General features: G+C 43.9%; 1 protein-coding gene across 3 annotated transcripts in view; it reads right to left on the bottom strand.

The window, feature by feature from the left end:
• The window catches only part of DTL (denticleless E3 ubiquitin protein ligase homolog), a 132,623-nt gene that overhangs the window by 5,882 nt on the left and 105,365 nt on the right, over positions 1-21,376 (bottom strand). The window contains exon 16 of one of the 3 annotated variants that reach the window (XM_073216967.1): positions 19,410-19,809. The exons of 1 other annotated variant lie outside the window; for it this stretch is intronic. The gene's annotated coding sequence lies outside the window, so the exon portion shown is untranslated. Of the gene's footprint in view, positions 1-19,409; positions 19,810-21,376 lie in introns of those variants that run through there. One more of the 3 variants, XM_073216969.1, reaches the window with a different exon arrangement.

Raw genomic sequence — 21,376 nt, 5'->3', positions numbered from 1 at the left:
TTAAAGATGGATTAGATACAAGGTATGGAGACAGTCTACCCTACCAGCTTCAGTCTACACCAGCTTCAGTCGCTGTTCTTGCTACAAAGAACAGGAGCCTGAGCCGCTTTGTGGGCTGTGTTGGGAAGGCAGCTCCTCTTGGCTTTGGGAGCGAATCCACATGTATCCTCTTCTTCAGCAGAGCGTGCTCCCTTATAGATACTCGGCATCTCTCTTAATAAAGAGTCTGCATCCCCCACGATTCACTTCGTGGTCGGGAATTTCATGACTGGAATCATGTGGAGCTACCTTCCAGGGTGTTGGAAAAATGAATGTGGTTATAGGAAAAGAGAATTACTATAGACAACTTTGAAGATACTGTCAAATATTAATCTTGTCTCTGGAAAGAGAAGGAGAGATTAAAGTCAGTGGAGTGTCTGAGGGGAGCCCAACATGTACTCAGGCAAGTTAAGGCAGGAAATGTGGGACGGAGCCGAGAAGGAAGAAGATGCATGCCGCCTCGGGAAACGGTCCTCCCCAAGTCACAGCCAGGTGGGTGCTCCCACGGGCACCTGCAGGTGTGGAAGGAGGGGCCTGCCCCAGCCTGCCTCCTTCCCACTCTCCTCTTTCTTTCTCCTTCCATTCCTGCCTCCTTTCCTTCCTTCCGCTTTCATTAATTCTATGTGCAGGTGGTGGAAATATGACAAAATAAGAGTCCTTAACCTTAAGTTATTAAGTAGCAAAACTAGGAACCAACACATCCAACGAACCAAGTGATACAATCAGATTGCAAGATCCGAGACGGTGAATGTGCCAGACCCAGTGGGCCTCAGTGGAAACTGTGGCCATTTCTACTTGGACACCAGCAGTTCATGCAGCTGATTTCTAAGGAGGTTGTGGTTCTCAAAATTTCTCCATACCTACTGCTCTAGAATAAAAGAGAACATGGCAACTCAGTTCACTGGGAGCATTCTGACTGGATCTTGTTCAAAAAAAAAAATCTAATAGGAGGCTTAATTGGGGAACATCTTGGAAATTTTTATATGGATTGGGAATTAGGTGATTCAGGTAATTGCTATTAATTTTCTTAATTACAATAAAGATGATTGTGAATATGTAGGAGAATGTCCTTGTTTTTCAAGAGATGTGTGTTGAAGTGTCCATGAGTCATGTCTACATCTTACTTTGAAATGGCTCAGAAAAAAACATAGATACCGCAAAATGTAAACAATTGTAAAATCTGAAAGGATCTGAGTACTGATTGATTGATTGAGTTTTTAATGATAACAAAATTGAAAAAGATTCTCATTACTTGCTAGCTTTTATACTAAGGATGCAGTCATTTGTGTGTCAGCCAATAAATATTCATAGCTACTTAAGTGTCCATCAGTAGATGAATGGATAAAGAAGATGTGGTACATATACACAATGGAATATTATTCAGCCATAAAAAGAAAACAAATCCTACCATTTGCAACAACATGGATGGAGCTAGAGTGTATTATGCTCAGTGAAATAAGCCAGGTGGAAAAAGACAAGTATCAAATGATTTCACTCATCTGTGGAGCATAAGAACAAAGAAAAAAACTGAAGGAACAGAACGGCAGCAGAATCACAGAACCCAAGAATGGACTAACAGTTACCAAAGGGAAAGGGACTGGGGAGGATAGGTGGGAAGGGAGGGATAAGGGGAAAAAAAGGGGGTATTACTATTAGCAGACATAATGTAGGGGGGGAGCACAGGGAGGGCTGTACAACACAGAGAAGACAAGTGATTCTATAGCACCTTACGCTGATGGACAGTGACTGTAATGGGGTATGTTGGGGGGACTTGGTGATGGGGGGAATCTAGTAAACATAATGTTCCTTAGGTAATTGTAGATTAATAATACCAAAATAAAAAAATAATAATCATAGCTAACATTTATCATGTGCTAGAAAATCCTGAGGGCTAACATGTTTTCTCCTTCAAGTCTTTACAGCAACATTGCATTATGGGCTCTCCTTGACAGAGAGGGAAACTGATGCTTGGCAAGGTGAAGTACTTGTCCCACATTATAAAGCTGGTAATTGCCAGGTCCAGATTCCAACTTGGCTCTGATCTGGTTCCAGACTACCGCTCTTAACTGCTGTCCTCCACCTACAGCCTCCCAGGAAACACCTTGAAATGCAATGACAGAAATCATGGCTGTGAAGGGCAATCTGTCAACCCAAGAGTACAAACGACCATTATAAGAGGCTTTCAGGCTTTGAGAGGGAAAAGAAAGTCCTCCAGGGGTTTCCAGGGGAGAAGAGGCTATTGCTGAGGGGGCAAAGGGCAGAGAAAGAGAAAGTGGGGAAGGAAAACTGCCTAACTCAGTGCACAAGCCAGCCGTTTGGGGGCAAACTGAAGTGGTTAGGCAGGTATTTCTGCCTGGAGAAGCAGAAAAAGCATTTTCTGTTTAGTAGAGAAGTTGCTGCCATCAACGCTGCTCCACATCACTAATGAGGCTGGAAAAAATCCCTGCTGAGACATATAATGGTGTTTTCTTCCCAGAGGGTTCCTTAATCTAGGCTTCATTATGTCCAAAGGTCCTATTGCGGACCCACCATTCAGGACACGCAATATGGTCTGAGAGAGTCGGATTGGGCTCCGTCGAGCCATCCATCCCACCCTTCTTACCCCTCTGACCTGGTCCAGAGAGAGCAGAGGGCAGAGTGTGCCCAGCCAGTTGGACTCTATAGGAATTCCAACCAGGACCTGACCTTCCTTGCCCTCTGCTCCCGTGCACAGGACACAGCAGCAGGTACACAGCCAGCCTGGCAGACCCAGTGTGTAATAAGCCAGGATCGAGTTCTGTTTACTCTTGGTGTATGAAACGTAAGAGCTGGAGAAATCATGTAAAAAGTCAGAAGGATGCAAACACTCCAAAACTAGTCTCCCAGGGATTTGGCATTAGAACAAAAATCACTTCCTCTAGTGCCCTTTCTTTACAGTCCAGCTTTTCCTGTGAGGACAGGGCTACCTTATAACACCTCTGTCTAGTGGGGTATTCTGAGTCATTCAGGATTAACCCTTTGCACAGTGGAGCAAAGGGTCCCTTTGTGCAGAATTTGGGGACTGCCCCTGGGAAGTTCTTTTTTTCTTTAAACATCACAATCACGCAGGCTCATCTCAGTACATATTTCTAGAAAATTCACAGCATTGTGACAGTCACACAACCATCACGCCTTGGCCATGGACCACGGGCAACATGCTTTGAAGCTGCCCTCAGAAGACAAAAAGTTAGTGTCAACTCTGATTATTCCTGTGAAGCAGAATACATTCCATCCAGAGAGAAAGGAAATGATTACCCAAACTTCAGAGAGCTAAAGATATGACAGCTTTTTAACAATCCCCAAATGAAAGGTGCTCCTAGGGGAGGAAATGGAACACTGGGAAAGAATTTTTTAAATAAACAGTTTCACGGGGCATTTTCCCCTAAAGAACTCCCTAGATCCAAACAGCACACCAGCCTCCAGTCCATCTTGCACACCACCCAGATGTGAGTATCCCATGAACTGCTATCTCCTTACTTAAAAGCCTCAGTGTCCCCATCCCACCCCCCAACCCCCGGAACTGGTTCCCTTTCTCTCGCTTCTCTGAGCCATGGACTCCCTTCTCCCAGTGATCTTTCTAACGGTAAGCATGAACCCACCTTCTCCTACTGAAAAGTGGTGGCTGGCTCCCAGGCTCCTACATGATAAAAATGCACCCTTGGCACACAGGCCTTCACCTTCACAATGTTTCCGCTGCCTGTTTCCCCTGACTCATCTGCTACCACATTCCACTTGCGTCCTCTCTTCCAGTCACACAGACTTCTCTAAGTCCTCACCCTGCCTTTAATATGTGGCATCTGTCCATGCTGTCTTACTTGCTGTTCCCCCTGTCTAAATGCTGTTCCTCTGAGTCTGTAGAATAAACTGAAGCTTCAAGTCTTAGTTCAGATGTTACATCTTCAATGGAGCCCATCCAGAACTACTCTCTTTCTCCACACTCCAGACCCCACTCACACACGCACACATACACACATACACGCACACACACACTCCATGCCCCCGGCTTACCTCCCCAGCTGTACAACCATCACGCCTTATTCCAGGGCTCTGCTCTGTCCTCTGTGCAACATCTGGAGCCCACACAGACCGTGAGTTCCTCCTTGAGGACAGAGTCCATGCAGCACTCATGTCTGTGTTCCTGGTTCTGAGCTCAGTGTCTGGCACCTAGTAGGGACTTCATAATGTGGAAGGAATCCAATCCTCCCCAAGCAGCCAGGCCAGGCTCAAATTCTACCTTTCCCAAGCCTTTCCCGACAGCAACAGGGAAGAGTTGTGCCACCTCAGGGCCCTATATCCTAGCTTGTCTGTAAAGGGCTACTTCTTTCTTCACAGATATTTTTTATATTTTCTGGGATTTAAAAAATTCTTATTAAACTATAATATGCTTTAGAGATGCCACATTTTCACTCCCTCGCGTCCCCACCAGCCTTGGGTTTTGTTGTTTAATTTGCTGACTGGTCCTTTAAGACATCAACATCAGTTGTTCTAAAATTTCTTAGTTTGTAGAGAAAATTTAGCCTAAAGACTGACTCCATTTGTCCCTCATCAGAAGCCCACAGTTTCTGTAAAATGAATGCTTGCTATTTGGAAATTGCAGGGAAGCAGCAGGCTCATAGGATACAAGGTCTTGGCCCTTTGTTCTGGCCTCCTTCCCCATTGTCCTGCTTGGCCCTTCCCCAGGCTGGGCTCTGTTCCCCATCCCGGGGCCAAAGGAGTCAGAGGCAAGCCGATTTACACATCGAAGTCTTGGCTGACTCTCTTCGGGTAAGCCTTTTGGAGTCTGGTTCTCTGTTGTTTCAATAATACTTCATCAGCAGGACCCCAAGTTCTCCAACTTACCAGGCTCTACAGCCCTAAGAGGTAAAATTCATATACATTGCTTCTTTCAGAGCGACCTTGGAGAAACTTTATTTTCAGTCTTACTGTTTCAGAAACTTTAAAATGCATATCTGGAGAAGGAGAAGGAAGTGCAGAAAAACTCTCCCTTGGAGGGTGAATGACGTCCAACACGGAACCCTGGGAACAGGAGAGTGTGGAGCTGTCAACCAAGCTAGAAGTCACCGCCCCCTGGGAGGCATTGGGACAGGAATGAAACATTGTGTCTGTTAAACTACTAGGCTATTAGAGCAGCAGGTTTTATTACAAACAGAAAGAAATGTGGAAAAGGGTAAAACATAAAAAAAGCCCACAAACGGTGGCAGTTGCTGTTTTTTCCAAAAAAACAAAAACAAAAACAAAACTCTCCCTTGGCTGCCACCTGCTGCTGCTTTTTATCACCAAAGAGGAGTTGTCTGGAGGCCTTTAGTCAGGATGGTGCTGTACTAGTGTCCCTGGCCTACCAGGTAGAACAGCCTCAAAATGGCCTCAGGGCTGGAGGGGGAAAACATAAAGAGCTGATGTCTCTATCCATCACTCCCCTCCACCTCTATGGCCAAGTCTCACCCTCCAGGGCCATCCTGCCACAAACTACCCCTCAAAGGCCTTGACAGAGGGCTGAGAACTCATTGATTGAAGGGAAAGAGTCTGGTTTCAGAGTCAGACTGACACTGGTAAAGGCTCCCACAGCCTCCACTGCCCGTGTCCGTTAGATCTGAGCTTGGCTTTTGGTGAGCTGGGAATCCCAATCCATACAGATGTTCACAGTCGAAGAGTGGCCAGGAGTTACAGTTAGGGGGGCAAGCTTTGGGGCTAGTTACTGGAGAGATGGACACACATGGGACTCAGCCAGCCTGGGAAGGCCAGTGTGATGTGATTATGGTTGACCGAGGGTAGGTGCAACCTGATCCAAGATCCTGGGCTCCTCTCCAAGACGGTCAGCCGAGCAGCTGACAGAATCTTGGGGTTTCAACAGCAGGTGTCAGAACTTAAGTAAGAGGTGTCCATATTCCAGGGCAGGAAATAAAATGTTGGATCTTAGAGAGGGAATGCTGAGTTATTAGGCAGGTGCTTGGTCAAAACAGACACATTACAAAGCAGACTGAGAACAGGGACTCAGGGTACCAAAGGCAAGCCATGTTTACTAGCTGTGGGACTGTCTTGGTGGTGGGCTATAGGCTGAGGGCTTCTCCTCTTCCTCCCATCTGGTCCCAGACACCAGACACGGGTTAAGTTCGTGATGGAGATTCTTGTCCTCTTTTCTTTGTGTATGTTGGGAAGTTGTCATAATAAAGAGTTAAACGTGAAATTGAGAGAGAGAGCATCCAGACTACAATGTTTCCAGAAGAGTAGAAGCAGATGTTTACCATTGTTTTCTTTTAATAGCTCAGGAGTCTGGTCTCTGAATGAGCTGTTTTGTGCGTGTGTGTGTGTGTGTGTGTGTGTGTGTGTGTATGACACTTGACTTTGTAGTCTCCTCTGAAACGTAAGCTTCTTGAGCCTTTTCAGTGATAGCGGGAAGGTCTCCACTTACTCTCCTGCGTGTTCCCTCTTGCGATCAGTAGCTTAAGAGGATACCAGTATAACAAGAGCTACAGAGAATCAGATTTATGGCCTTGATTTATTAGTTTCTTTCCCTTATTTCATTGCATCGAAATCCTGTTCTTCCACTGAACCGAGTTCCAGTGCTACCTCCTTTATGAAGCCGTCCGCCTGGCCTGTCTTGATCCTTTCTTCCTGATCTCCCATGGCCATCATAGTCCAGCATTACAGTCCTGCACCTGGTCTTCAACCATACAATTGGTCCTGAGTTGTTCTTGAATAATTTTGTGCAACCCATTCTTATCTCCCCAGCACAGTGCAGTTTCCCATGCCATCGACTGTGACAAAGTTCAGACCCATTCCAGGCCATTCATTCATATGCTCATTCTTATATTCCTACAACACTGAGCAGTTGCTCTGTACTAGGCACAGTGCTAGATGTTGGAGACTCAACATTGAACAAGAGAGACCCAATCTCTGCCCTGGTGCTCTTTCTGTTGGGAGGGACAGATGACATTGAAAAAATAAACTACACAACAAAGTAACTCCTAACACTGGAGGCAAGTGCTGTAAAAGCAGCACCCACATCTGAACGTGTAGAGCGGGAGACTTGGCCTGGCCTTAAGAGTCAGGAAAGGCTCCCCTAAGGAAGGGACTTTGGGAAGGGACTCGACGGAAATGTAATAAGCTGCCTGGCAAGGAGGTAGGGGGGAGCATTCCAGGCAGAGCAAACAGCATAGGAAAGGCCCCTGGGGGAAGGAGCTTAGCTATCAAGTCCAGTTTTACTGACATACTGAGACCAAGACCAAACAGAAGCACACTTCTTTAATTGAGGTGAATTTATTTCTAAGCACACTGGAAGCTCAGGGAGATTGTTGCAGTAATACCCTCCGATTTGTTCTTTTTTTAAAAAGTCTTCTCATCACATTCTTTTAATTTTTTTAATTAATTTTTTATTTTGGTATTGTTAATGTACAATTATATGAGCAACATTATGGTTACTAGACTCCCCCCATTATCAAGTCCCCACCACATACCCCATTACTGTCACTGTCCATCAGTGTAATAAGATACTATAGAATCACTACTTGTCTTCTCCCAATTTGTTCTTGTCTCTCTGCATGCATGCCACTTTGCAATGTGATTTTGTCCCTCTTCCCAACGAGCAGCGGAGTCTATTTCTCTACCTGTGGGATTTGGGCGTGGCTATATGACCTTTGGTGAATGCAACAATAGCAAATTTGACACAAACAGAGGCTCTCACTGGTGGGAACCTTTTGCCACCATATGAATAAGCCTTGCCCTGCCTCCTTGAGGATGACAGGCATTACCTGGAAAGAGGCTTTAGCCATACTAAATGCTCCAGCATTCCACTTGAGGCCCCAGATGTATGAGTAAGGCCATCCCGGACCATCTAACTCCAAGTCAACCAGCCCAGATCAGAAGAACCACCCACCCAACCCACAGAATCATGAGCTATAATAAGTGTTTGTTATTTTAAGTCACTAAATTCTGGGGGTACTTAATTATGAAAAGCTAACTGATGTAGCATTCTTTTATCTTACACACTCTCATTAGCTGCCTCCCCTATTCAAAGCATTTATTAGGAAATAGGAGTGCAATAACAGTAAAAACTCAAAGATTATAAGCTAGCTGGGGAGATGTTTTATGTGTAAAAGGATAAGTAATGCTGGAGTTCAAAATGACAAATGCTGAGTTGAGTTCCACCAACAGTTCGCTGGGAATTGGGAGGAAGAAGTAATCCGCAAGGCAGAGAAGATTTCTGAAGGAACTGGAAGTTCAACTTGGTCCTGAAGGACACTGATTTAATCTTAGGTGATTAGAGAAGAACAGAAGTAGCACCTCCAAGACAGAAGAAAAATGCAAACAACATGTTCCAGAAACTGGTGAACAATCTGGTTTGGCCAGAGCACAGGGTCTGTAAAGAAGATAAGTAAGAGATAAACTTGGAGAAGGGGAGAACAGGCTATTGAAAGCTGGGGATGTGGGTTAAAGGTGATTGATTTAACAAATAAAAATACAGGATGCTCAGCAATATTTGGGACATACTTATATTAAAAAATCACTTATTTATCTGAAGTTGAAATTTAACTTGAAGTTCTGTTTTTTAGTTGGCAACTGCAGCTGGGGTGGCAAGCTCAAATGCTTACAGAAGGTGAGGAGATAAAATGAATGAGTAATACGGGTAGGGTGAAAGGCAACAGAGTTGGGTGGGGACCTTGGCAAAGCAAGAGAATACTTGTTCCTCTCAGGGGAGCAGCCCAACTTTGCTCCTACAATTTGTTGTCACATGAAAACACAGATCCAATGTTTCCAACTCTTCCAATTTTTCAAGAGAAGTTGGAACTTTGGTTTTTTTATGTGACATTTCTTAATTATTTAATGTAAATGACTATTTCTGTATTTGAAAACCCTTTGTGAACCTAAAAAATATATATATTTTTTGGCCAGCAGTATCTAGTCTGAGGAGCTCTGGTTTTCAACATCCATTTTAAGTTCTAAATACCATGATAACTTTTTTTTTTTACTGAAGTAATACATGCCTGTGAAAACACAAACATCAAACAAAGAATCATGCTGAAAGTTCTCCTCTCATCCTTCCCCTGAATCCTCCTCCTGTCCCCCAGGGGTAACCCCTGTCAACAGTCTGGGCACATATGCTAAGGATTGTGATCTTTATTCTGTAATCTGGAGTAAAGCCAGAATCTGAAAATTCTAGATATATATTCTAGCAGACCTTTTACATATAGATATATAAGATAAAAGGAAATATGCACAAGGATGCCTATTGCTTTGAAAAACTCAATATCCTAATCCCCATTTTTGAGAACCACATAAACTGTACTATATTCTTTTGGCAAAATACTATGTAAGTGGCAGTTAAACTGGATGAACTGGATGTTACGTATTGATAGATTCTCAGAAGTGGAAAGATTCTTGGAAAAATCAGGTGAGTACAGAAAATACATAAAACAAAACTATTCCCCTGCCTCCCCACCTGTCACTTATTCATCTATCCATCACAAGGATGAAAACATGGACTGGGTAGAAACTTGCCTAACTCATTGTATTAGTTTCCTATTGCTGCTATAACAAATCAGCACAAATGTATTAACTTGAAAGAACATAATTCTCAACATCAGAGACTACAGTGGGTCAGCAGGGCGATGTTGCTTCTGGAGGCTGTAGGAGTAGACCCTTGCCTTCCCCGGCTTCTTGAGGCTGCCTGGGTCTTGGCCATATCACACCATCTCTGCTTCATCATCACTTCTGACTCTGACTCTGACCTTCCCTCTAATAAAGACACTTGTGATGACATTGGACCCAGCTGGATAATCTAGAATAATCTCTCCATCTCAAAATCATTTAATTACATCTGCAAATACCCTTTTTGCCATTTAAGGTAACATAGCCAAGGTTCTACGGATTAGGATTTGGACATTTTTGGGGGACCATTATTGGGTCCTGACAGTGTTTATCTGAGGAGAGAAGGAGAAAAATAGGATTGGGGAGATGAACAAAGGGAACCCACCTTTATCTGCTTGGTTTTGTCTCTTTGCTTTAAAAAAGTTATCTGAGACAAATATGTCAAGTTGCAATTTTCTGATAAGGGGTGGTAGGAGTTAGTTATTATTCCCTGAATAAATGTTACTCTCTTTATTAAGTTTTATTTCAATATTGCCAAAAAACAGAAATGGGAGTAGGGAAGGGATTTATTTTCTTTTACTTTATAATTGTGGAAGGTGTTTGTGCTACTGTGTGACTCTAGAAGGGAGAATCAGACTTTCTTTTTGAGAACAAAAGAGCAGAACCTCAGCATTTCAGACCCGAAGGGACCACAGAGAACAGTTGAGTCAGTGGTTGTCGAAAGGCTCTGGGAAGGCCCAGCTTGGAGGGAGGCCAAGAATGGGGCTCTTACAGACCCCTCACCCTCTCTTACTCCACCCTTACCACTCCTACCACCCTTCGACCAAAGTACATCTGCTTTTTATGTTGGCGTTCCACATTAGATGTTATCATTCAAGAAGATACTCTGTTACTTAGTGAATGCACAGAGACCCATACATGTACACAGACATGCAGATATGCATGTATACCTACACCATTTGAAAACTACCAATCCATTCCAACCTTCATCACTGTGTGGTTGAGGAGTCTGAATCTGGGAAAGATGAAGTGATTTGAGATTACATAAAAGGTGTTACTACATCTTAGTAAATCTCTTTTATTGTGAGTCAGAGGCCAGGCTCTTTTAAGCCCACAGAGGAAAGCCTTAATATTTTCCAGTAACAGGAATTCTTTTATCTGAAAACGTTTCCTGGAGTCATGGATTCCTTGGACAGGGGTGTGAAGACGAGGAACAGGGGTGTTTCTTGAGGAGCAAAGACCCTTTGTTCATCCTCCTGCCTCTAGATGAATACAGAAACTGCTGAAAAGAGAGCTATTAAGGAGAGGATAAGTAATAAATCTTTAAATCTAAAGTGGTTTAAAAAAACCTGGATTCTTCACAGCTCAAATGGGCTCAGAGAGATGTTTTCCCCTTTGCCACCTTTTGTGAAAGTGTGTGTGTTTTCTTTAGTCTGTCTTCCTAAGTCTGCTTTTTGTGTGTCTGTCTTTCGTTTAACTTTCATATTTATTATATTTTGTTTGAAGTGATAGGACAGGCCTGGAAGTCATCCCTCCCTGGCCTGGGGGTGTGTGTGGTGAGGGGCTCTATCCCCGGCGAGGCTTTCTTTACCAGCTGTGAAATGAAGGGTGCATAGACATTCGGGGGGCCCACCAGTAAGGAGGAGAGCAGAAGGAGATCAACCCGAGAACGCCGGCCTGGCAGACGCCGCGCTCTGCCACACGGGGCAAGGTGTGAAGGGTGGCATCCACCTCTGGAGACTGTCAATCTTGAGCTTTTGAAAAAAATGTCATCAGCACCTGTCAAATGACTTGATTCCTAAGTGAAGAGTTGCAGTAAAATGTGCCCTCAAACTAGTTGGTACAGATGAAGTTTGGGCGCAGTTGAGAGAACTGGTGACTAACATTTCTTAGACACACACCTGCTAGGTGGTCACAGTCCTGAGCATTTGGGAACTGTACGGCACCTACTGACTGTCATTTCTCTCTTTCTTCCTTGCTAACAGAACCCCAGTTTTGTTCATCTCTTCTTTCTTTTTGAGGCTTAGACAAAGGTGACCCTATCCCCAGTTTAGAAGGTCTGTATTCATTTGCTTAAGCCACTCACTCAAGTATTTCCATGTCCCTTGACAATGACTGGCTTAGGAAAGTCGCGTGACATAATTCTGGCAAATAAAGCATGAAGGGAAGTCTGATTTTGGGAGGCGGGTAGGTTTGGGAAAGAGACACAGAAAGAGAAAGCTTTTCTCTCTGGGTGTTGTGTCTAGATGGGGTTCCGGACACTGCTGTAGTTATCCTGTTATTAGCCTGAGAATGAATGTCACACACAGGAGGGCAGAGCCAAGTGTCGTGACATTCTCTCCTGGAGCCCCGGGGAGCTCTGGACTTCCTAATATGTGATGATTTCCTTATTGCTTTAACTATATTAAATTGGGGACATTGTTACTTGCGTCAGAAATCATCCTAACATCCATAGATTAGTTCACTTGGTCTTTACCACTGGCCAGGAAGTATCTCTTTTATTTTTAGGTTAAGAAATGCATTTAAGTTAATACAGCTGTATCAAGTTAATACAACTATTTAAGTTAAATTCAATTGAGTTATAAATTCAATGGTATCACCTTGAGGGCAAGGGCAGAATTCTGTTCACCAGTGTCTAGTACAGTGAGTACTTGGCACATAGCAGCCATTTTGCATGAATTAACCCAAATCCTAGGTTTCTTTATTACCCTATGTAACTACTTTACAAGTAACAGATAACTTGTAGCTCCCACAACATGGGAGACCAGATACTCTTAGAAGCTCTGTCACTACAAAATAGCTAAAATATCTGAAATTTTTTAAAACTTTAAAAATATATTGCTGATCTGGCATGTCTGCACACACACGCACACACACACATACAGAGAGCAGAAGGGATAAACTAAAAAGTCAAAAAATTAAAACAATAGCAAATCTAGAGGGGGAAGTGAGTGCTAAATCCAGAAGCCCCCAAGGAGAAATCTGTCAACTTCTAGTAATCACAGGGCCCACAGAAGCTACAGGATCAGACCAGAGACCCCAGAATGAAGTTGGACTTCTGAAGGGTTGAACTGAGGTAGGAGTGGGGTACCCTACAAAGGGATTTAACAAGGAACTCATTGTCTTGGCTTTTGCCCTCAGTTGGAGAGAAAACAAAAGTCTCCTTGACATATGTGTCACCACAAGCCAGCCTTCAACTCAGGTTTGGGGTCCAAATTCAATTTGCTTGTATATTCTTAGAAAAAACTCAAATTAAGAATTTCATTTAAATTGATCCTGGGTAGATATTGTCTCTGAGTGTCTAGAAGAAGCAAACATAAATTCTCTCTGGGGGATACACAGATCAAAGAAGTCCAGCAGGTAAAAATCCAATAAATATGAATTCAAACTTTTTTGTTTTTAGTATCACTAATACACAATCACATGAGCAACATTATGGTTACCAGATTCCCCCCATTATCAAGTCCCCAACATATATCCCATTACAGTCACTGTCCATCAGCATAGTAAGATGCTAGAGTCACTACTTGTCTTCTCTGTGCTGTACTGCCTTCCCCATGCCCCCCCACCCATGTTATGTGTGCTAATCGTAATGCCCCTTATTCCCCTTCTCCCTTCCTTCCCACCCATCCTCCCCAGTCCCTTTCCCTTTGGTAACTGTTAGTCCATTCTTGGGTTCTGTGATTCTGCTGCTGTTTTGTTCCTTCAGTTTTTGCTTTGTTCTTATACTCCACATATGAGTGAAATCATTTGGTACTTGTCTCTCTCCGCCTGGCTTATTTCACTGAGCATAATACCCTCTAGCTCCATCCATGTTGTTGCAAATGGTAGGATTTGTTTCTTTCTTATGGCTGAGTAATATTCCATTGTGTATATGTACCACATCTTCTTTATCCATTCATCTACTGATGGACACTTAGGTTGCTTCCATTTCTTGGCTATTGTAAATAGTGCTGCAATAAACATAGGGGTGCATATGTTTTTTGAAACTGGGATCCTGCATTCTTAGGGTAAATTCCTAGGAATGGAATGAACTCACAGTTCTTAAAAACAAATCACAAAGTACACAAGGAAACAAAATGCCACGTGTGAGATGGCAAACAGAAGAAAAACATTACAAAGAGTCAGATATTGGAATTATCAAACCAGAATAGAAACTAAATACATTTGGTATCAGCGGAATGAGGAAAAGAAAGAAGTCTTACAGGTAGAAAAAAGGTAAGAGAATGGTCAGGGTGTTGAGCTTGTATTCTTTTTTAAAAACACAGTTGACATATATTAATTACTCAGATAATACAATGATATGTGAATGTTGTAAAGATTCTAGCAGCTTAGAATGTAAGGAAATTTGAAATGAGCGAAAAAAAAATTACTAAGTGTCTCAGAAAATTGTGCATTGTTTAGAGCTTTGCCCTTGAGATTATCTGATTCTAGCCTTTCATTGCCTTTGATCTAGTTTATAATCTGTCAATAGTAGAGAACTGATAGTCATGCAAAATAACTCTCACTTACAGACATGCAAGTGAATTTTGTTCACTGGAGAGGCAACTTCCCCACCCTAGAAAAACCAGTTTTGCAACCATTTGCAAACTCTTTTCAATATTCCTGATCTAGAAATGTGTTGTCCTCTGGATTCCTTTGAACCAGTTGTAATACCTGCCTAGTCCTTTCATTAGTAATGAGTTGAAACAGTCTTTAACATGTGTTCGTTTTATATCTGGAGGAGAGTCACAATTTTTACCTTGAAAAAAAAGTCCTTTTAATAAGAAGTATAACAAAACAAAAGGTGGACTCCAGTCTCCTTCTTCCTTTACCCTTGGAAAACCGATGATGACCTGGAAACTCTGGAGAGCAAGCTGGAGAAGGGGTGGTGATCAACGAGAGGTTGTTCAGAGCATGCTGCCCCTCCTTCTGGCAGAGCCCACACCGTCCCAGGGGCTGTTGCTGAGCCGAGCAGCTTGCCCAGTTTCCTTCAGTACAAGACTGCTGGGGTTCAAATCATGGCTCTACCAGGCAAATCTCAGAGACATGGGGCAAGTTGCTTAAACCCTGCACCTCCGTGTGTTTATATGGAAAACGAGGAGAGCTGTATTACTCGGTGGGGTTCTCGTAAAGGTGAAAGGAGTTTACATTTATAAATTACTAAAATAGTGCCTGGCCCAGTGGTAAAAGCAAGTCTTAGCTAACACTATTTCTGTCTGCATGACTGACTGGTTTATTTTCAGGCAAATTTCAACCTAAAACAGTACACTGCTTCCCAATAAAGTGATAGTTTCTTAATTTTTCTTTTCACCCACTCACTGTTTCTGGTGGACTGGGAAGCAGAACTGTATGACGGGGAGACAGAGAACAAAGACGTAGGAGGTGAATGCCAGGAATCGGCGGGGCTGACTATCAGCAAGGTTACTGGCATATCTGTAGCATCTGATCTGAGGTGGAAGGGGAAGGAAATGTCAGTGTTGTTGTTTGTCTCAGAATATTCTATGAACCTTGGACCTGTGGTTGGTGAGTTATTCCCACTATGCATTGCACCAGAGGGAAGGCATTTTCTCCAGAAGATCCCATGAAAATGTAGCAGAGCCAGTGGTGGCTGCATGGGGTAGCAGCTAAGCCTGTAGTCAGACTATGTGTTTGATGCCCTGGTCTACCGTTTTCTAGCTATGGCACCTTGCACAGTTTACTGAAAATTCCTTACCTGAATTCAGGAGGATTAAATGAGATGAGCCACATAAAGTGCCTGCACAGTTAGCACTCAGGAACCCAATGGTGCGTACAGGGTGGGCTTCGGGAAGGCTCCTTCAGTGGTCCGTGACTAGGCTTTCACGTGGGAACCACAGGGAGCTTATTAAAATACAAGGGCCCAGGCCTTGCACTGAATGGGAAACCCTAGGGGCTGCACAGAATCATTTTCCCAAGAGGGGGAGGGGTTACAAACAAGCCACAATTGTCCCCTGCCTCGCCTGCCACTGGTGCACCAGAATATTAAGTCGTTATCCAAGTGGTGCTCAAAATACCAAAAGACCAAGCAGTGTAATGGGAAAGGCAGGGCTTTGGAGTCCTGAAAGGTCTGTGATGAAACTCGGGCCCAGCCGCTTGCTGGCTGTGTGACTTTGGGAAGGCACTTCATCTCTCTGATTCTCCAAGCCTCAGTTTCCCCATCTGTGCAGCAGAGGTCATTATCGCTTTGTTTAAGTTTGTGGTGAGAACTGATTTAGGCCCAGCAGTGCCAGGTGGTCAGCCAATGTTAGCATCACCTTTCTTTCCAGGAAGCAGCCCTCACTTCCTTCAATACCAATGCCCTGTGAGTAGATGGGATATGGAGCTTCTCGGGGCATCCTTGGAGCAATTGGGCTGTACAGCCATGCAGCTGGCCTTTAGGGGGTTCACCGAGGATTGGTGCCAGCTCAGAGGTATGGCAGGAGGGAAGCTGGGTAGGGCAGAGACAGGCAGTGGGGAGAGGTCTGCTGGCTTTTTCCTTGCTAAAAAATACAACTCCCATCCATTCCAGGAAGTGAGGAGCCTTCATGTTAGCCTAAGGAGTATTCTCTCCTGGCTGGTGAAACCCCATCAGGCTGACCCTTACTGAGGAGGGAGGTGAGCTCTGGGGTTGGTGGTGATGGTGGTGGGAAAATAATTCTGTTCAGCCCCCAGAGTTTCCTACTCACCAGAGGACGAGTCCCTCATATGTCTTCTCCTGTTCACTCCCTGAGTTACAGTCTTGGAACAGAACGGTCAAATTCTCAGGTTGAACGCTCCTGTTCTCACGCGGTACGATGCAAAACCAACGGCACCCAGCCAGGCCAGAAGAGGGCCTGAGGCCTTGTGTCCAGAGATGACAGACCACAGTTCTCCCCCTGCCATTTCCCCCATCCCACCCCAACACCCCAGCAGGAGATGACCATCTGTCCAGGTGGGGAGGAAGCCCTCAACGGGGAAATCTCCCCCACTGCTTATGAGGTCAGCGAGCTCAAGATATGGCCTGTCTCCAGCAAGACAGTCTGAGAGGGGACAGCGGGAATGGGGGCTGGGAAGGGGAGCTCGGAAGCAACTTCCGCTGGCATTGCAGGTCTCTGTTACTCGCACTGCTCTGGGGCTCTTATTGACATTTTGCCTTTATTCTGACCATTGCTGCCTCCTGCCCTGTTTCCAAGGGCACCTGCACATCAGCTACTCAGCTGTGCGGCAGAAACAGCCAGGAACCTCTCCTGCAATGTGAGCTGCTCACCTGTCTTACTCCTCTCTGCACCCCCAGGACTTTGCACAGTACTTGTCACCAGGATGGTCCTCAGTCAAGGGGGCTGAACCAGAGGAGCGGCTCTTCAGTGCCCTGGAAGCAAGAGCCCCTTAGAGAAGGGCAGTTCTGTTACGGTTTCTCTTAAAGGTGGCTCTGTCCATCTCCAGCTTGGCTGCCCAGAGGGCAAGTGAGGGCGGTGGGAGGAGGGAACCCGCAGCTTTGCAGCTCCTCCTCCAGGTAACGAGCAACACTTGGGTTTTGGAACCTGGGAACCTGAGCAGGCATTCCTGTTAGTAACGAGACAGACATTCCACTTACTAACTGCAGGAACCTTGGGTCATTTACTTAAGCCCTCTGAACCTCAGTTTGTTTATTTATTTGTTTCCAGGGAAATGTAATAAGATTTTTCCTTTCCTGACTAATAATTAAGGAAGTAGTGACAGTTAAGGAAAGAAGGTTTATGAAAATGCTCTATAAAGAAGTACATGAATGACAGCTATTATTTTTTGTAAAGTGGTTTCACTAAATGGTTCCAAGTGGTGTGCTTCCAGGGAATTGGGCACCTACTGTGTGCTAAGCACTGTGCAGGGGTTTCAGTAAATACATAAACCAGGGGTGAAAGAAGGGCTGTGAAGGTGGCCAGAGAAGGGAACCATTCAGAGACCTCACTAGCCTCGGGGGAAAGGGGTCTTGGGCGTTTCTGTGGTTCAAGTGGCCCACAGCTTCACATGCTGTGGAATCTGAAGCTGTAAATAACACCAAGTCATTCTCATTTGGCTTCGGGACACCCCCAGGCTGAGTCTGTGAATGGCTCCCTTCTTTGGGCTGCCCCTGTGTGTACCAATGCTGGCTGCCACCTCTAGGAATACAGATCTTGCTTGCCTTAAGATGGTGTTATGTGCCAATAAACCCATTGTAAGTTGAAAATGCACTTAATACACCTAGCCTCTGAAACATCACAGTTTAGTCTAGCTTCCCTTGAACGTACTCAGAACACTTATACTAGCCTACAGTAGGGCCAAATGATCTAACACAAAGCCTATTTTATAATGAAGTGTTGAATAGCTCATGCAATTGATTGAATGCCATACTGAAAGTGAGAAACAGAATGGTTGTCCGTGTAGGAGTTGTTTGCCCTGGTGATTGTGCGGCTGATCGGGAGCTGCAGCTCTCTGCCCTGCCCAGCATCACGAGAGAGGATTGGGCTGTCGCTGCCCAGAAGAGATTTACGTTTAAAATTCGGAGTACGGTTTCTACAGAATGCAGATTGCTTCTGAACCATCATCAAGTTGAAAAATCACAAGTCAAATCATCTGAAGTCAGGGACTGTCTGTACTGAGATATAACCAAATACAATCTCTGCTGTCACATATGGATCATGGATACTGTGATAACATTTCAAGTGTCAGTGGCCATGCTAGTAGGAGATATTGTATGAGGAAAAACTAATAGACAAAGAAAATTTTTGGTATTTCCCACCTCTCCCACCTTGGATCAGATGCTATAGATATGCCGTCTCCTCTGCTGGCGGCCAGCCCTGCTGATTCCTGGCACTCACCTCCAACTTCCTTGGTCTCTGTGTGGTCTCCTCATATAGTTTTGTCCCCAGGAGTCTACCAGAAACAGTGAGTGAAAAGAGATAGCAAAGAAAAAGATTAAGAAACTACCGCTTTATTGGGAAGCAATGTACTGTTTCAGATAGAAATTTGCCTGAAAATAGGCCATTCAGTCATGCAGACAGAAATAAACCTATATGTAAACACCAAACACTGAGGCACATCTTATGCAAATGTGCGTGTGGCCCATGTGTTTTTGGAGATGGTGTGAGAACATCCTAAGTATAGCCCAGAGGTTAAGCGCTAGATATTGAAGCTAGGGGTTGAGCACTAGTTCTGCTGATTACTAGCTACTTGACCTCTCTGTGCCTCAGTTTCTCCTCTATAAAATGGGAATAATGTAATATCTACCTCATGGACAGGTGAGAACTAAGTGAGTAAGCACTGTAGATTCTCCTTCATAGTGGCCTGGGGAGGGAAACAGTGACCCTAATAGGACCATTTCTCTGTCCCACTTTTCTCTCTCCTTGTCAGTGACTTATCTTCCCCCACCACCACACGAGGGCACCTGATTTAATGTGGACTCCACCTCTTTCAAGGCATCTAGCCCAAAGGACTTGCCTCTCCCCCTTGTACTCAGAAGCTAAGTTCTTGGCTTTGAGACAGATTTCTTAAATCGTCTTCCGCATATGCAAGTGGCTCAGCCATTGCTTAGGGATTTAATTAAACAGCAATAGGAGGCTTCAAAGAGACAAACCTCTGGGGACTTTCGCTCTTGTTTGGTTGACTGTGAGCAGGATGATAATGGAACAACAAGGAAGCTTCCAGAACTTCACTGTCCAATGTGGCAGCCACAGTGACTATTGAATACCTGAAATGTATGTGACTGTCCACATTAAGATGTGCTGTAATGTAAACCAGACTTTGAAGATTTGTATGAGGAAAAGAACAGTTCATTGATAATTTCTATATTTATTACAAGTTGAAATGATAATACACTGTTTTTACTTTTAATGTGGCCACTAGACAATTTTAAATTACCTATGTGGCTCTTAGATGGTGTTGTTCTAGAGCGTTCATGATTTAATAATGACTCCATAACATGCCAGCACTTTGTAGAAGTAACTTTAACATAGATCTCCTTTGACCTTTATGAGGTGGGCATTGTATAAACAATTTTCAGAAAGCAAGAAGTCCACCTTTCAGTCCATTTCATGTTTGGACAATCAGTAGACTTAGGTGGCTGGAGCAGATCCAAGCTGGGGGATAATCAGATGAAAGAACACTGACAGGAATCAAGAAACCGGGCTTCTGGTCCTTTGCTCGCCACAGATAGCTGTGTGACCTTGGGCAAATGACTGCCCCACTCTGGTCTTCCTTTAAAAAATATGAAAGAGAGTGGTTGGATTAGAATTTAAGGATGGGAAACCAATAGTCTGTGGAGCAAATAAAGCTATATATTTTTATGTGTTTTGGCCAGTACAGTGTTTTATAGTTTACTTTATTTATACACTTTCAGGTAGGGGTCAGGTGTTCTGTTGACTGGGTCACATACTGTTGACCATTGCCCTTAGATTCTCACTCCACCATTTCACACACTTTCATTATTTGCCTCAAAACCTGTGGCTACAAATTTTAAAGTCCAGGTAGAATGATTCCATGGAAGGACTGCTGACTTCCATATGTTCATGCTAATGCTGACCATTCTTAGAACTGGAAGGTCTTAAATGGAGGTCACTAATCTATTCCAGGATAATTTTTGTGTCTCCTAATCCTTTTTTTTTAAATGATGTTGCATCTTGAATTTCCAATAAAAACTGTATCATATCCTCCTGTAGAATGATAAATATTAAACTAGAAGGAACTTAAAAAATAACCTACTCAGCGCAAACCTTTCATTTTACAGATGAGGAAACCAAAAGACATTGAGGGCACACAGTGCTTTTATACTTGCATGTGTCAATGACTTCATTGTCTGTCTTGGAAAATAAGATAACAGAAAGAAAAAATGATAAAATGTAATTTTTTAATGCAAATCTTATTTGCAATTCCTTTACATGAAATCCAGGTAGAATTTTCTTTCTTTTTTTTTAGTAAAATTCAATGGGATGACTGGCTAGAAAAAGAAATACTAGTATAGAACTGCTTCCCTTTTCTTGTGATTATGCTATATAAAACTTGCAACAAAAAATAGGTAAATGTAACCCATGCAATGAAAGTAAATAGCTAAAGGATTTTAAAGTGCTGAAAGAAGTCTTTTTTCAGGGATAATAGCAATTTGGATGTGAGCTACTGCTTTTGCATATTAAACACAAGTCTTTGTCCGGTTCACCTCAGTAGTGTGAGAAAGCAAAATCTGATTTGATGGGGGAAAAGGAAAAGAGCATAAATAAAAGGGTGTGTTGTTTCCTGCGGGACAGTCTTCCTAATGGCATGCTGCCCAGAAGCCTTTTCTTCCTGGCTAAGCCACATGATCAGGATAAGTTGAGTAACCAGACTGAGACCTCAGAGGGTCAGGAGAGACCATAAGGTTGATCAGTTCATTCAGGGTCCAGGCTTACGCCAGGCCTGACCCTGAGGCCAGACTGGTCAGTGTTGCTGTTGAATAAACAGTCATGGAGACTCCACGTGTGATCCCAGTTGGAGAAGCTCTAGGTCAGTGATAGAGGAGCTCTTCCCCCAAGTTAACTAGTCACAGGCACCCCAGAGTGTCTGAAGACCTGATCAGCCCCCAGTACAGCTCCCAGGGTCTCTTACCAGGATGGAAGTCTAACCTTGGGTACATGGGTGGGTTCGGGCAAGGAGTGAGGACCTCCTTGTATTTTTCCCAGACACTTTGCTCATCCTGGCGATGACCTCTACCCTCCGGAAGCAAATGTCCAAAAAGGGGAGAAGACAGATTTCTCGTCCACAGAAATGTAAAAAGGTAAATGCTGGATGTGAG

This window comes from Manis javanica, chromosome 11, assembly GCF_040802235.1.
Source record: "Manis javanica isolate MJ-LG chromosome 11, MJ_LKY, whole genome shotgun sequence".
In the NCBI taxonomy this organism is placed as follows: Eukaryota; Metazoa; Chordata; class Mammalia; order Pholidota; family Manidae; genus Manis; species Manis javanica.
This window is presented reverse-complemented; position numbering and strand designations above follow the sequence as displayed.